Below are 14,052 nucleotides of genomic sequence, written 5' to 3'. Positions count from 1 at the left end.
CTAGCGCCCAAGCCCGCACTTCCTACCTCAACCATCTCCAACAATGTCCGGAGCGGGAGGCAAGTGGATGGTCTCCTCCGTCACTAAGGGCCATGTCAAAAGGCTAAGGAAGGCCGGATACCTGTTCAAAGACATCGCGCACCGGCTTCCTGAGGAGGGGCAGCTTCTTCCCACCCCAAGGCCCCATGAGAGGGTAGTATTTCTTCCCCACTTCCTCCGCGGACTGGGTTTTCCTCTCCACCCATTTGTCTGCGGACTCATGTTCTACTATGGCCTAGATTTCCACGATCTGGCCCCGAACTTTATCCTCAATATCTCGGCGTTTATCGTCGTGTGCGAGGCTTTCCTCTGCATCCGCCCCCATTTCGGCCTCTGGCTCAAGACCTTCAATGTCAAGCCAAAGGTGGCGCGCGGCAACCAGGCGGAGTGCGGAGGTGCCATGGCGGGCAAAATAGCCAACGTCCTATGGCTCGAGGGCTCCTTTGTGGAGACCTTGAAGGGGTGGCAGTCAGGGTGGTTTTACATCACCGAGCCACGCGATCCGAAGTGGATCGCAGCCCCTGAATTCCGATCCGGACCCCCTACGCGGCTCACGTCCTGGAAGGAGACGGGCTTGTCGTGGGGCGATGAAGAAGAGGTGACCGGACTGCAAAAATGCATCCAGTCCCTGGTGAACAAGCAGCTCAAGCTTGTCAACGTAGTCCAGGTCATGCTCGTCCGGCGGATCCTTCCGTGTCAAGAACGGGGCTTCAATTTGTGGGAGTTTAACCCGGCGCAGCACCGAACTCTGAGCAGGCTCTTCGACATGACGTACGAAGATGTCTGGAAGGGGCTAACCAAAGGCGCCGAGGCTCCCACATCCGCCTCCGAAGACCGCGGATTCAGCTCGCAGTGTCCTGCTGGCGAGGTAAAATATTTTCATCTTTTATAAGATGTTAAGTTTTCTTCATAGTTTGACTCTATGCGGGATCTAAACTCCCTCACCTTTGACAGGATTGGCAGGCGAAGTCCGGACTGATTAACTGTCCGGCTCCCTTGCCCGAAGACCCAGCCCCTGCTCTCCTAGTGAAGCTGCTGGTTCCGGCACCTTATGTGGTGCCGAAGAAGAAGGCCAAGAAGAAGAAGGCCACGGGGACTCGAAAGAGTTCCCGGCATATGGTGGTGTCGGACTCGTCGTCCGACGAGTCCGAGACGCACTCCTCCCGTGAAGACGAGGAGAAGGAAGAAGAGACCTCTCCCCCTCCAGCGGGGGGAGGAAAGAAGAGGAAGGCCACCTTAGTAGGGGAGGCCGAAGGGTCCAAGAAGAGGAAAACCCCTCCGCCGGACTACGCCCCCGACGCCGACGAGGACGAAGAGGAGTGGCCGGACAGGGCCAAGCGTCCGGCGAAATCGTAAGTGTTCGGATACCAGAGTAACTCATGATATTCCTTTTGTTGCATAGCTTTCCCTAATGTCGAATGTAATCATGCAGCCCGCCCAAGGACGGGCTCAACGAGTCGTCGAGCGGCTCCCTGGATTCATCGGACGTGAATTCAGTTCCGCCCGTTGCCTCCCCCTGTGCTGCTGATGACGCCGAAGTGGCGTCGCGACAAGCTCCGGGGCAAGAGGAGGCGGTCCAGGAGGAGCCGCGGGGCGACTTCCCGGACTCCATGAGTAAAGGGGACAAGACCCCCCAGGGCTCCAAGTCCGGCTTTAAGCCGGACACCGCGCCGGAATCATCAACGGTTCCGGACCGCGGCAGGCGAACTCCTGCCAAGAGGAGCAAGCCTATTGAGCCGGCGTCCTCCGTCCAACCGGGGGCGCCGGACAATCTGCTGGAGGTGCTTAAGGGCGCCTCCATCGACGAGGAGCACCGTACCATCATGAGTACGGTGGTCCAGAAGGTTCAGTTCGCCAAAAGCGGACTTACTAAAGCTTATGCTAGCCTTCTAACAGGCTTTGAGGTAAGTAAAAATGTGCAAAAATATTACTGCATAGACAGTAGCCCCTGATGCTCTGTTTGGCGTTCGGAAAGAAAAGCTGAATAGAGGATCTAATAAATATCGCAGGAGTCTAACTAAAAAGGAGTCAATATACGTTTGCAAGCTTCGCTGCTGGCCACCGCCGCATTGACTGCGGAGGTGGGTGCCCTGAAGCAGGGCCTCGAGCGGACCGAGCAAGAGCTCGGCCTTGCCAAACGGCAGCTCAAGGACAAAGAAGGTAAGAGATACCTTATAGAAAAAAATGCCTATAAGAAGACGCAATTGCAAAAAATGACAGGAGTATACTGCTTATTGTAGGGGCCACAACTGAGGTGGCGACCCTCAAGCAGGCGTTGTCCGAGGCCAAGAAGAGAGCGGCCGCGGAGCGCACCGAGCGGGAGAAATTTGAGGCGCAGGTCGGCGAGGTGCAGCAAGAGCTTCAGGCTCTCATGAAAAAACATGAGAGTTTGGAGCTCGACTCGAAGACGCGAGCGTCCGAGCTTGCTGCGGCAATTAAAACTGCCAAATCTGCCAAGGCCGAAGCCCAGAAGGCCCTCCAGGAATTGGATGCGATGAAAAAGATAGCGGCGGGTAAGGCATTCTCTATGCAAAGCAGGCATATAAAAGTAAACTACTTGTTACTTACCCGAATCCGGAGCTCTCCAGGGGCATTCGCAGATCTTCCCCGCAGCGTATCCGACGCTGCTGCATTCTACCAAGCCGAGGAAGGTAGCTCGACGGAGAAGGTGTTCTGGTCTCAGTACGCTGAGGCCGGACACCCTGTGCCCTTGAGCGACCAGCTGAAGCAGCTGGTCGAGCTCCACAAGGCGGCCGAACAGGCCCTGAAGGGCTTCATAGTTCGGCTGTGGCCTAGAGAGGCCCTGCCTGGGAGCTACTTCGGACTGGTGTGGCGGCTGGTGGAGGCTTGTCCAAGGCTCGAGTTCATCAAGCGCTCCGTCTGCATCGAAGGTGCCCGTAGGGCCCTTGCCCGTGCAAAGGTGCACTGGGGTAAGCTGGACGGTGAGAAGCTTGTGAGGGACGGACCGCCGCCGGGGAAGGAGCATCACAAGCCCGAGAACTATTACAAGGATGTTCTGGCCGGTGCCCGCCTTATGGCGGATGAATGCACCAAGCATGTAATTTTTGAATGAACTCGCTCGTGTTATCCTGTGCGCTGAAAACTTGTTCATATGCGCTAAGCAATGCTTGAATTTAAAATATTACTTTCTATGCGGCCGTTTATCAAAAAATTGAGAGATGGCCAGTTGTCGGCTTCTGCCCCCATGCCACTAGTGCTGGGGTGTTCGGGATAAACCTGAGCGCTCTTTTTCCCATGATTGGGTCCGTCGAGGGAGGCGCTCAGCACAACGAACAAGGCAATCGGACTATAATGCTTGAACACTCTCACTTAGCCATAGAACTCTATAATTTTAAATTTCGGCGAAGCCCCTAGTATTCGGAAGACCGAGTTCGGGGCGCTATCCATGCCTTGGCCGGACAAAGCCGGTTCCTCGCTCGAACGGCATAAGTCTTTAAGGACTCGAAAAACCTCTCGAACAGCGACCGGTCTCTCGCCTCATCATGACAGTCAGTTTTAGCTTTCTCTACTGAGGTGCTCAGCCCAGCTCAACTGGGGCACAATCGCAGTAGTTCTCCTAGTGCTACCTTAGCCGATATAGCGGAACATAAGGCACCAAAACATAGGAGCCGGGTAAACCCAACTATTGACCCAAATCATGATTCGGAGCCGATGCATATAGTGCTATAAGTTCGGGCTGCTGCACTTGTGAAAGTGTACGGACTTCTCACGCCATATTGATGGGTACTGAAGCCCCTGGCGTATTTTTGCCATACCACAGTGTACGGATGCAACATGTTATTGATAAACATATATATAAAAAGAGGATAATGCAAAAAATAGACAAAAAGCTATGCATTGTTTATAGAAAGGCTGCTATGAAAGCGGAACGATACAAATAGTGCGATAAGCAAAAGAAATTGGACTATTTAACATGTCCTGGCCAGGGGCAGGCCACGGAATTGTATTAAAAAACAGGTATACTGCTCGCAATAGAGACCACCTGGGAGTTCCATAATGCGGCGTGGCTTGTCTGCTTTCCTAGATCTTGCATCGTTTGTGCGGTATTTGAATTGCCGAACGGGTCATCCAAAGTATGGAGTCTTGAGAGTAAGGGAAAAAAAGAAAATAAAAAAAGGAATCCGGCAGCCCCTAGTGCGGTTTAAGCCGTATTTCGGGCGTGCCGTGATAGTGCCCCTTCCCCTGTGCCCATGGTAGTTCAAGAGCGTAGTTATGTACGCGAAGCACTGGTTTCGCTATATCGCGAGGGCTAGGGTTGGGGCCGCATTGCTACGCTAGCTCAGAATGTGCCAGGCGGTCTTGTTGTAGGGTACTTCGGGCGTGCTTGACAGTGTCCGGCTTTTTGAAGGCCGAACTGGAGAACTGCCTAGAGAGGCTGCTTTGTACTTCTGCTGCGAGCGCTGCCGTGTGCTCCTCCGTTCGGAGGGAGCGTTCGGTGTTCCCATTGATCGTGATAACTCCTCTAGGGCCTGGTATCTTGAGCTTGAGGTATGCATGGTGCAGTACCGCGTTGAATTTTGCGAATGCGGTTCGCCCGAGCAGTGCGTTATAGCCACTGCGGAACGGGACTATGTCGAAGATTAACTCCTCGCTTCGGAAGTTATCCGGAGATCCGAAGACCACTTCCAGTGTGACTGAGCCTGTACAGTTGGCTTCTACACCTGGTATGACGCCTTTAAAGGTCGTTTTGGTGGGCTTGATCCTCGAGGGATCTATGCCCATTTTTCACACTGTATCCTGGTAAAGCAGGTTCAGGCTGCTACCGCCGTCCATGAGGACTCTTGTGAGATGAAATCCGTCAATGATTGGGTCTAGAACCAATGCGGTGAAGCCGCCGTGGCGGATGCTAGTGGGGTGGTCCCTTCGATCAAAGGTGATCGGGCAGGAGGACCATGGGTTGAACTTTGGGGCGACTGGCTCTATCGCATATACATCCCGTAACGCACGCTTCCGCTCCCTCTTGGGGATGTGGGTTGCGTATATCATGTTCACCGTCCGCACTTGCAGGGGAAATCCCTTCTGTCCACTGTTGTTCGGCGGCCTGGGCTCCTCCTCGTCGTCGCTATGCAGACCCTTGTCTTTGTTTTCGGCTCTTAACTTGCCTGCCTGCTTAAACACCCAACAGTCCCTGTTGGTGTGATTGGCTGGCTTTTCGGGGGTGCCATGTATCTGGCACAAGCGATCGAGTATTCGGTCCAAACTGGACGGGCCCTGAGTATTTCTTTTGAATGGCTTTTTCCGTTGACCGGATTTGTAGCCTCGGAATCCGGCATTAACTGCCGTATCCTCGTTGCTGTCGCTGTTAACGCGATGCTTTTGTTTGTTCCGACGCGACCTGTCGCTTTTGTCCTTGGTATTCGAATTACCAGGGTTCTTGGTTAAATTGTTGCTGCGAGCTAGCCAGTTGTCTTCTCCCGCGCAAAAGCGGGTCATGGGTGTCGTGAGGGCTGCCATAGATTTCGGCTTTTCCTGTCCCAGGTGCCGGGCAAGCCACTCGTCGCGGATATTATGCTTGAAGGCCGCTAAGGCCTCTGCGTCCGGACAGTCGACTATCTGGTTTTTCTTTGTTAGGAACCGTGTCCAGAATTGCCTGGTCGATTCCTCTGGCTGCTGAATTATGTGGCTTAGGTCATCGGCGTCTGGTGGTCGCACATAAGTGCCCTAGAAGTTGTCAAGGAATGCGGCTTCCAGGTCCTCCCAAGAACCGATTGAGTCTGCTGGCAAGCTGTTAAGCCAATGCCGGGCCGGTCCCTTAAGTTTGAGTGGGAGGTATTTGATGGCGTGTAGATCATCACCGCGGGCTATGTGGATATGAAGGAGATAATCCTCGATCCATACCGCAGGATCTGTTGTGCCATCGTACGATTCGATGTTTACGGGTTTGAAGCCCTCGGGGATTTTATGATCCATTACTTCATCTATGAAGCATAGTGGGTGTGCGGCGCCTCTGTATTGGGCTATATCACGACGCAGCTCGAAGGAGCTTTGTCTGTTGAGTTCGGCCCAGCCGGATTTATTGCATCCGGAGTGACGATCACCGTCACGTGCCGTGGGGCGCCTGTGCGATCCGTAGATCGATCTTGTTTGCCTTGCCTTGTCCTCCAGTATGTCGCGCAGGTCGGGCGTATTTTCCCGTGCCTTAGTATGCTTGACGCGGCGTTGGGGCATGGCTTGAGCGGAGGGCCAAGAGGCCTCTCTGTCGCGGCCACGAGGTGGCCGGTCGGCCATGTCATGCGCTGGTGATGTAGGTGCTTCCTCCTCTAGTCGGGGTGGCAGCCTGCGCTTTGGGTAACTCTTGGAGGGGCGTTCGAGTTCATACTCTTCGGCCGCAAGGACTTCAGTCCATCTGTCAGCTAGCAAATCCTGATCAGCTCTAAGCTGTTGCTGCTTTTTCTTGAGGCTGCCTGCCGTGGCCATAAGCCTGCGTTTAAAACGCTCTTGTTCGGCGAGATCCTCTGGCACGACGAACTCGTCGTCGTCGAGGCTTGCCTCGTCTTCGGAGGGAGGCGTATAATTATCGTCCTCAACCTCTTGGTCCGCCGCCCTCTCGTGAGGGCTGGCTTCTCTGTCCTCCTATGCTGAATCTTGCTGGAGGGGGTGTTCTTCGGCGCTATCCGGAGTAGTATTATCTCCCGTGCCGGAATCACCGTTTTTGCTTTGGCGGGATTTAGAGCGGCGCCGCTGACGCCGGCGCTTGGGCTGTTTCTTAGAGGTATCGTTCCCCGCTGTTCCATCGCCATCTCCATCCTTTATAGTGTCCACCATATATGTCATATGACGAGGTGGCCTTCCAGTGCCCTACAGGTGCTGGTTCTTGTTCGTCTCCTGCATCGTCGTCCATGCCGTCGATGTCTTCGGAGTCGAAGTCAAGCATGTCAGTTAAGTTGTCGACAGTGGCTACGAAGTGGGTGGTGGGTGGGTTTTGAATTTCTTCATCGTCCGTATCCCAACCTTGTTGACCGTAGTCCGGCCAGGGCTCTCCTGATAAACAGAGAGACTTCAGAGAATTCGGGATGTCGCCGAAGGGCGAGTGCTGAAAGATGTCCGCGGCGGTGAACTCCATTATCGGCGCCCAATCGGATTCGATCGGCAAGGGCGCGGGGGGCTCGGAGTTCGGAGAGGAATCCGGTTCCTCGGAGTCACGGGCCATGCGGAGTGCGGGGCTGGAGTTCGGCTCGATCGCCTCTGAGATCGCAGCCCCTGAGGCAGCGTCCAACCGCCGATCCTCGATCAGCGCACTAGGCTCCGAATCAATGGTCGGAACCGATGTGTGTGCGGCCTCCAAGGCGCTGTTCGGCGGCAGAGCTATATCGTGCCCATCGAGACAGTGCGGCGCGCTTGGCTATGGCTCGAATCCATCGAAGATCAAGTCCCGCAGATGTCAGCCGTGTAGTTTAGGCTTCCAAACCTGACCTGATGGCCAGGGGCGTAGCTTTCGATCTGCTCAAGGTGGCCAAGCGAATTGGCCCGGAGTGCGAAGCCGCCGAAGACGAAGATCTATCCGGGGAGAAAAGTCTCACCCTAGACTGCATTGTTGTTGATGATCGAAGGAGCCATCGGGCCTGAAAGCGGCGACACAGAGGAACTCTCAATGAAAGCACCAATGTCGGTGTCAAAACCGGCGGATCTCGGGTAGGGGGTCCCAAACTGTGCGTCTAGGCCGGATGGTAACAGGAGGCAAGGAACATGATGTTTTACCTAGGTTCGGGCCCTCTTGATGGAGGTAAAACCCTACGTCCTGCTTGATTAATATTGATGATATGGGTAGTACAAGAGTAGATCTACCACGAGATCAAGGAGGCTAAACCCTAAAAGCTAGCCTATGGTATGATTGTTGTATGATGAAGTTGTCCTACGGACTAAAACCCTCCGGTTTATATAGACACCGGAGAGGGTTAGGGTTACACAAAGTCGGTTACAATGGTAGGAGATCTTGAATATCCGCATCGCCAAGCTTGCCTTCCACGCCAAGGAAAGTCCCATCCGGACACGGGACGAAGTCTTCAATCTTGTATCTTCATAGTCCTGGAGTCCGGCTGAAGGTATAGTCCGGCTACCCGAACACCCCCTAATCTAGGACTCCCTCAACCACCAAAGCTTGCCTCCCAGGGGTGGTGATGTGCGTTGGGTGATTGGACCGGTCGAATGTTATGCCAGTCTGAGACCACTTCAGATAACTGGGTGTCGCCGGAGCAATCATATTCACCTCTCGGTTGATAACTTTCAGTCGACTTTTGCTTTCAACATCAGCAAAAATCATCAGGGTGGAATTGACCTGAGGGTATCCATCGTCACTATCTTCCTTGTCCTCAACTTTGTCCGACTCCTTTTCCTTATGTTTGGGCTGCTTGCCCTGGAACTGCTGGATCAAGAGTCGGCACTGTCGAGTGGTATGTTTTGGATAAATGAAATTACCCTCTTCATCTTTCTTGGTGTGGACGAGACATGGCAAATCCAACACATCATTTCCGTCCTGGTCTTTAACTTTCTTGGGGTTCCAAGGTCCTTTGGGTTTCCCTTTAAACTTTCGTTGGGTTACAGCCAAGGCTTCCCCAGGAGCAGCTGGCTCGGCTTTCTGCTTCTGTTTTCGATTGGAATTTCCTCCGGTTTCTTGAGCGACTGACTTGAGGTTGCCACTCCTGAGTCGATCCTCATCTTCACCATTAGCGTACTTGGTGGCAATCTCCATCATCCGATTCAGAGACTTATCTCCGGTCCGACCGAATTTCAGATCCAGTTCTCTGTACTTGACGCCTTCTTTGAAGGCACAGACTGCTTGGTGGTCAGGCACATTCTCTACCGTGTGATGTAACGTGATCCATCTTTGGATGTAATCCCTCAAAGTTTCATTCGGCTTCTGCACGCAAGACCGCAGTTCAGTCAGCCCTGCCGGTCGCTTGCATGTTCCTTCAAATGTGGTGACAAACACTCAAGCGAGATCTTCCCAAGTGTAAATGCTGTTGGGTGCTAACTGGTTCAGCCACGCTCTGGCCGAGCCCTCCAACATGAGAGGCAGGTGCTTCATGGCCACTTCATCATTGCCGCCGCCAATCTGGACGGCCACTCGGTAGTCTTCAAGCCAAGTATCGGGCTTGGACTCACCCGTGAACTTGCTGACTCCAGTCGCCAACCTGAAGTTGGGAGGAATCACAGCGGCCCTGATGGCTCTACTAAAGCACTCTGGCCCCGAAACATGTGCTCTGCTGATGGTAGGTGCATCTCTGTCGTGACCTTCTCGGTGAGCTCTGTTCCTGTCGACCAAACCTTGAACGAGAATGGATCTCGCATCAAAGCCTGGCTCCCTGGAGTCGACTGGAATCCTTCGCCCAACACTACGAGGACGCCTGTCATCCTGCTGTCGAGGCGCATACGACCCGCTCCTCGGGGGAGGGGTGGGCACTCTACATCGATCATCACGATCGAATCGGTGATCATATTGCTCACGGTTCCCGAACTGATTACGCCGGTCCCCACGTCCCTCACGCCTCGAGGGCGATCTTGGGTTATGAGCCGATTGGACTGTGTCTGCAGCAACGGATCTGCTATGAATCCTGTTCTGCGACTGAGAAACAGCGGAATTCTGGTCTCTTGCTGCCCAGAGTAACGCTCTGATCTGCAGCAAGCCTCTGGTAGCCTCCGACTGGGAAGGCTGAATCGACTCTGCTATACGGGCTGCAGCTGCTAAATTCTGAATCGGAGTTCGATATACCTGCGGGGGCGGGAAGAGCTGACATCGACTGGATTCGGGAATCCGTTGTCACGCACGCTCGTCGAGTGCTCGCTGGAGGTTCTCCAGTCGAGTGCGCTCGGCCAAGTTTGCCAGGCGCGCGTCCTCCAAGGCACGAGCCTCGGGGGTTTCTCCGACGATAGGAGTGTGCAACACATCCATGTTCTGGCGACGAAGTTCTTCTCTCTGCAACGACGTGAGAGGCTCGGGAAGATATTCCTCATGGAGACGCGACGGGTCGCCTCCACCCGCGCCTCCGTCGGTGCGGGGAAAACCGGGAGGACCGGGCAGTCCATCGACCATCAGAACCTCCGCCGCCGGATCACTGCTGTCGCACTCGGAGGCGGTCTCTGTAGAGCCAGTCGACAGATCGAACAGGCTGTAGAGGGATTCGTCGGGCTCGATCGCCGTGACTTGAGGGGTGGCCGACTGGTGTGCCACCGCGTGTCTCACCCACCGCTGAAGTCTCGACCGACCGGAGCGCTTGCGCCGGCGGGAAACAGGGAAGGAGGACATCACAGGAGCCGACCGATAGTGGGTCGACGGTTGCCGCAAAAGGATGCCGCGGACGCACGCGTGAAAGTGCGTCGCCGCGCAGACAGGGAGCGCGTCCACGTCGAGCGAAGCCTCCTGAAGCCAAGCGGAGTCGTCGGCGATGAACGTGAGCGCGCCGAGACGGATCTCGCGGCCCTCCACCAAAACTCCGCCGGAAACCATGATGATTCGGATATGAAAAGATCGCAACTCCTCCAACAAATCGCTAAAACACCTGCCCCACGGTGGGCGCCAACTGTCGTGGTTCTAAGTCTGACAGTAATGTAGGGCGGTAGGTATGGAGAGGCAAGATCTTAGCTATGGAGAAGTTGTAAGCACGCGAGGTTTACGAGTTCAGACCCTTCTCGGAGGAAGTAATAGCCCTACGTCTCGGAGCCCGGAGGTGGTCGACTGGATTATGCGTGTATGAATTACAGGGGTGCGGACCCTTTACACTGAGGAGGGGGGTGGCTTATATAGAGTTCGCCGGACCCCTCCGGCCCTCAGTTATGTAGGGTTTTAAATACATTAAGGTCGGGCATTATTGGTAACGCCCTCAATAAAGTGCTATGATGATCATAAAAGCTACTTAATAACCGACCGTTAGCGTGCGGAGTGCCTTTAGGTCTCCTGGCCGTCGAGTGGTTTGGTCTTGGTCGAGTGATCGCTTCTTGGTCGAGTGTCTCCGAGTCTATCGAGTGGAACACTTCCAAGTCGATTGAAAGGTGATTTCTTCTAGAGATGTCCTTGGGTAGGGCAGTTTGGACAGGTCCATGACCCTACCCTAGGTACATAGCTTCATCAGGTGGCACCAGGGCGAACAGCTCCTCCACCTGCGCCTTCCCGTTGTCGATGCACATGGCTCCCACCTGGTGTGTGACCGCCGTCGCCGCAGCAGGGGAGGCGATGCAGGGCAGAAGGCACGGGAGCATCTTCGGGCTCTCCAACTCGAGGGGGGGGGGGTTGTGGCTTGAGGGGGAGGGGAGCGGCCACCGTCTTCGAAGGCCAGCGGGGTGACCAGGCTTCCTACATGGCGCTCTCAAGCTCCAGTTGCATGCAGTCCGTGCGTGGGGGTGGAGGCAGGTTGCGCCCATCGTCGGAGATGGAGAAGAACTGGGCCACCGGGTCCGCCTTCACCACTGGGGGCGGAGGAGACGCAGAGCGCAGGGGGAGCGGTGGTGTTGTGCGCAGGGCTTGAGCACCCGTGGCCCTGCCGCTCGCATGACGGCCACGCGGTCCGTCCCGTGGCGACGCCCGGCAGGGGATCTGTTGCGGCGCAGATGCGCTTCCCTGACGACGTCTTCGCTGCAGCCCCTGGCGTGGCAGCCACCGCCAAGGAGGCGATCCTTCCAGGAGCGAGATGCCCCAGCGCCGCCACATCCTCCATCCTCCTCGCGGTCACGGGCACCACCACCGAGCACCGGGCCGCAGGCCGCAGCCCCGACGCGCGGCGCCCGGCTGCGGGGCTTGCCCTGCCCATCTTCGACGTGAGCCACCCATGTGCCAGGCTCGAAGCGCGGGAAGGGGCGGTCTTCATCTTCATCCAAGGATGACAGGCCGCTCTGGCCGGAGTGCGAAGAGCGCGGCGAGAGGGGGGTCCAGTCCTCCAACAGGTCTACGTGAATCAGGAGATCGTAGCGCCGAACGCCTAGCGGCGGGGGAATGCGGCGATCAGCGGGGGCGAGGCCGATGATCTCGTCCGCCCGGCCCGCGCCCCGCTTGAGCACCCAGAGTGCGCGCTTGGTGGGGATGTGGGCAACATCCCACACCCAGAGCCAGAACGCGAACGTCTTGGTGTGTCCTCTCTCCAGGGTGCGCGAGTCGAGCCGGTCGACGCGGCCGACGTTGCCGAGGGCCTCCTCCGCACCCAGCAGCGACCAAAACTGCATGGGTAGGTCTTCGACGACGACGCGAACGTGGTGATGGAACTTGAGTAGCGCGGCGTGGTCATCTTCATTCCAGGCCCTGATGAAGTACTTGCATCCCTCCACCTTGATGACGCCCCGGCGCACGGTGTTGTCCCGGTGCGCAGGGAGATCGAAGTGGACTAGGAATGCTTCTGGCTGGTGGGCGGTGACGCGAAGCAGGTGCGGGGGGGTGGAGAGCTGCTCGAGGATGACCCTGCCCACCGCAGCGGGGGTGGTGGAGTGCGAGCGGTCCGCGGCGGTGAGGGTGACCGCGTGCTGGCGCAGCACGTGCTCCTCGATCTCCAACGCCGGGGAGGCCACGATGATCTTGTTGCTCTCCCGCGGCCTCCTGGCCGGGTCGCAAAGAGCGAGGCTTGCCATGGGGGCAGGGGGGCGGGGCGGGGGTGGCGCTGGCGGGAAGACGACGCGGTCGCGGACCGGGGCCCTTGGCGCAGCCGAGAAAACCAAGCGAGCACGGGCAGCCCCTCCCGGGCCACCGTTTCTTGGGTTTTGCGGGCACTCCTTGCCGAAATGGCCCGCCCGCTTGCAGATGATGCAGCGGAGGGGATCCCGGCAATCTACACGACAGTGACGCTTACTGAGGCAACGGAAGCATTTACCTTTGAACTTGCTTAAAAAGGCCTCCCTCCCTGCGTCCGCATTGAATGATCTGCGGCAGTCCAAGCGCTGGATCGGAGCGCGCCCGCCTCGATCCGCCGAGCGGGAGCCGGCCCTCCCCTTCTTCCGGGACTTGACCTCCGTCCATCCCCCCCCCCCCCCGCACCATGCTGGCCTGGCCCGAAGAGGAAAGAGAGGCCGGCGAGGAGGGGCGAACCACAACGGATTTAAGGCACGCCTGGCCCCCAATGGGAGAGGCCCCCAGATCCGGCGGTCCGAGCCGCACCCCGGCCCCGGAAGGCTGGCCGCGCCGCAGGATTCACGGCGTCGAGGCCGGATCTGACGCAGCTGCCGTCGAGGCCGCAGATCGAGGGGAGGAGAGCTGGGATGGTCCACCAGATCGAAGCGCGACCCCAGCGGGCGGGGAGGGGCTCCGACGGGCCGGCGTGAGGGGGCAGGAAGTGCAGCTGGCAGCCATAAGGGCCAGGATTTTGGTGGCCGCCGCGGCCGGAGCGGCCAGCGGCACGGGCAGAGGAAGGGGCGCGGCAAAGGAGCTGAAAAAACTCCAACACGGACCCCCATCACAGCTACTGTGCGCAAGAATAAACTTTGAGCGCCGGCCGCACCACACCCACCCAGGGCAGCCGCATTCCCGGTTTGAGGCAGGGCAGGACCAGTCGATAAGGCCAACTCCACCGCGCGACCCCATCCTGTCCGCGCGCGTTTGTTTGGGGTAAAACGGACGAATAGCGCGGCCTAGCACGCGGTCTTAAACGGACAAATGTCCGGATTCCGTCCGTTTTTGACACAGATCCGATCCAAACTTGCGCTCAGTTTGGGGTGAAACGGACGCGCGCGGACGACCTAGACGCACGGCCTTGTCCCTCCTGTGGCCCGCCTGTCGGGGACACTAGCAGTCCCTCGACTCCTAACACTCCCACCCTCTCTCTCCTGCCCCACCCCACCACCGGCGCCGCCGCTATTCTCCGGCCGCCTCCTCACCGCGCAGCCTCCGGCCGTCCCTACCAAACCACGTCTCGACATGGCCGTCACCACGCCCGCGCTTTGGCCATAGTTTTGGCCGTCGCCGTCTTTACCGGTCGCAGAGGGGAGACGACCGACGGCGACGTACCACGGCGGCCTCGGCAGGTTCCGACGAGAGCTCCAGAGCGGCCAGTAGCCGGCCGGCAACCACCCCTGCTGCGT

General features: G+C 57.2%; 1 pseudogene; it reads right to left on the bottom strand.

Moving 5' to 3' along the window:
- Window positions 1-11,122: 11,122 nt before the first annotated feature.
- LOC125507338 (uncharacterized) lies at window positions 11,123-12,609 on the bottom strand (annotated as a pseudogene).
- Between the last annotated feature and the right edge of the window lie 1,443 nt (window positions 12,610-14,052).

This window comes from Triticum urartu, chromosome 5A (genome assembly GCF_056163025.1).
Source record: "Triticum urartu cultivar PI428250 chromosome 5A, HENAU_Tu73, whole genome shotgun sequence".
Lineage (NCBI taxonomy): Eukaryota > Viridiplantae > Streptophyta > Magnoliopsida > Poales > Poaceae > Triticum > Triticum urartu.
The sequence above is the reverse complement of the archived record's forward strand: the minus strand, read 5'-3'. Positions and strand labels throughout refer to the sequence as shown.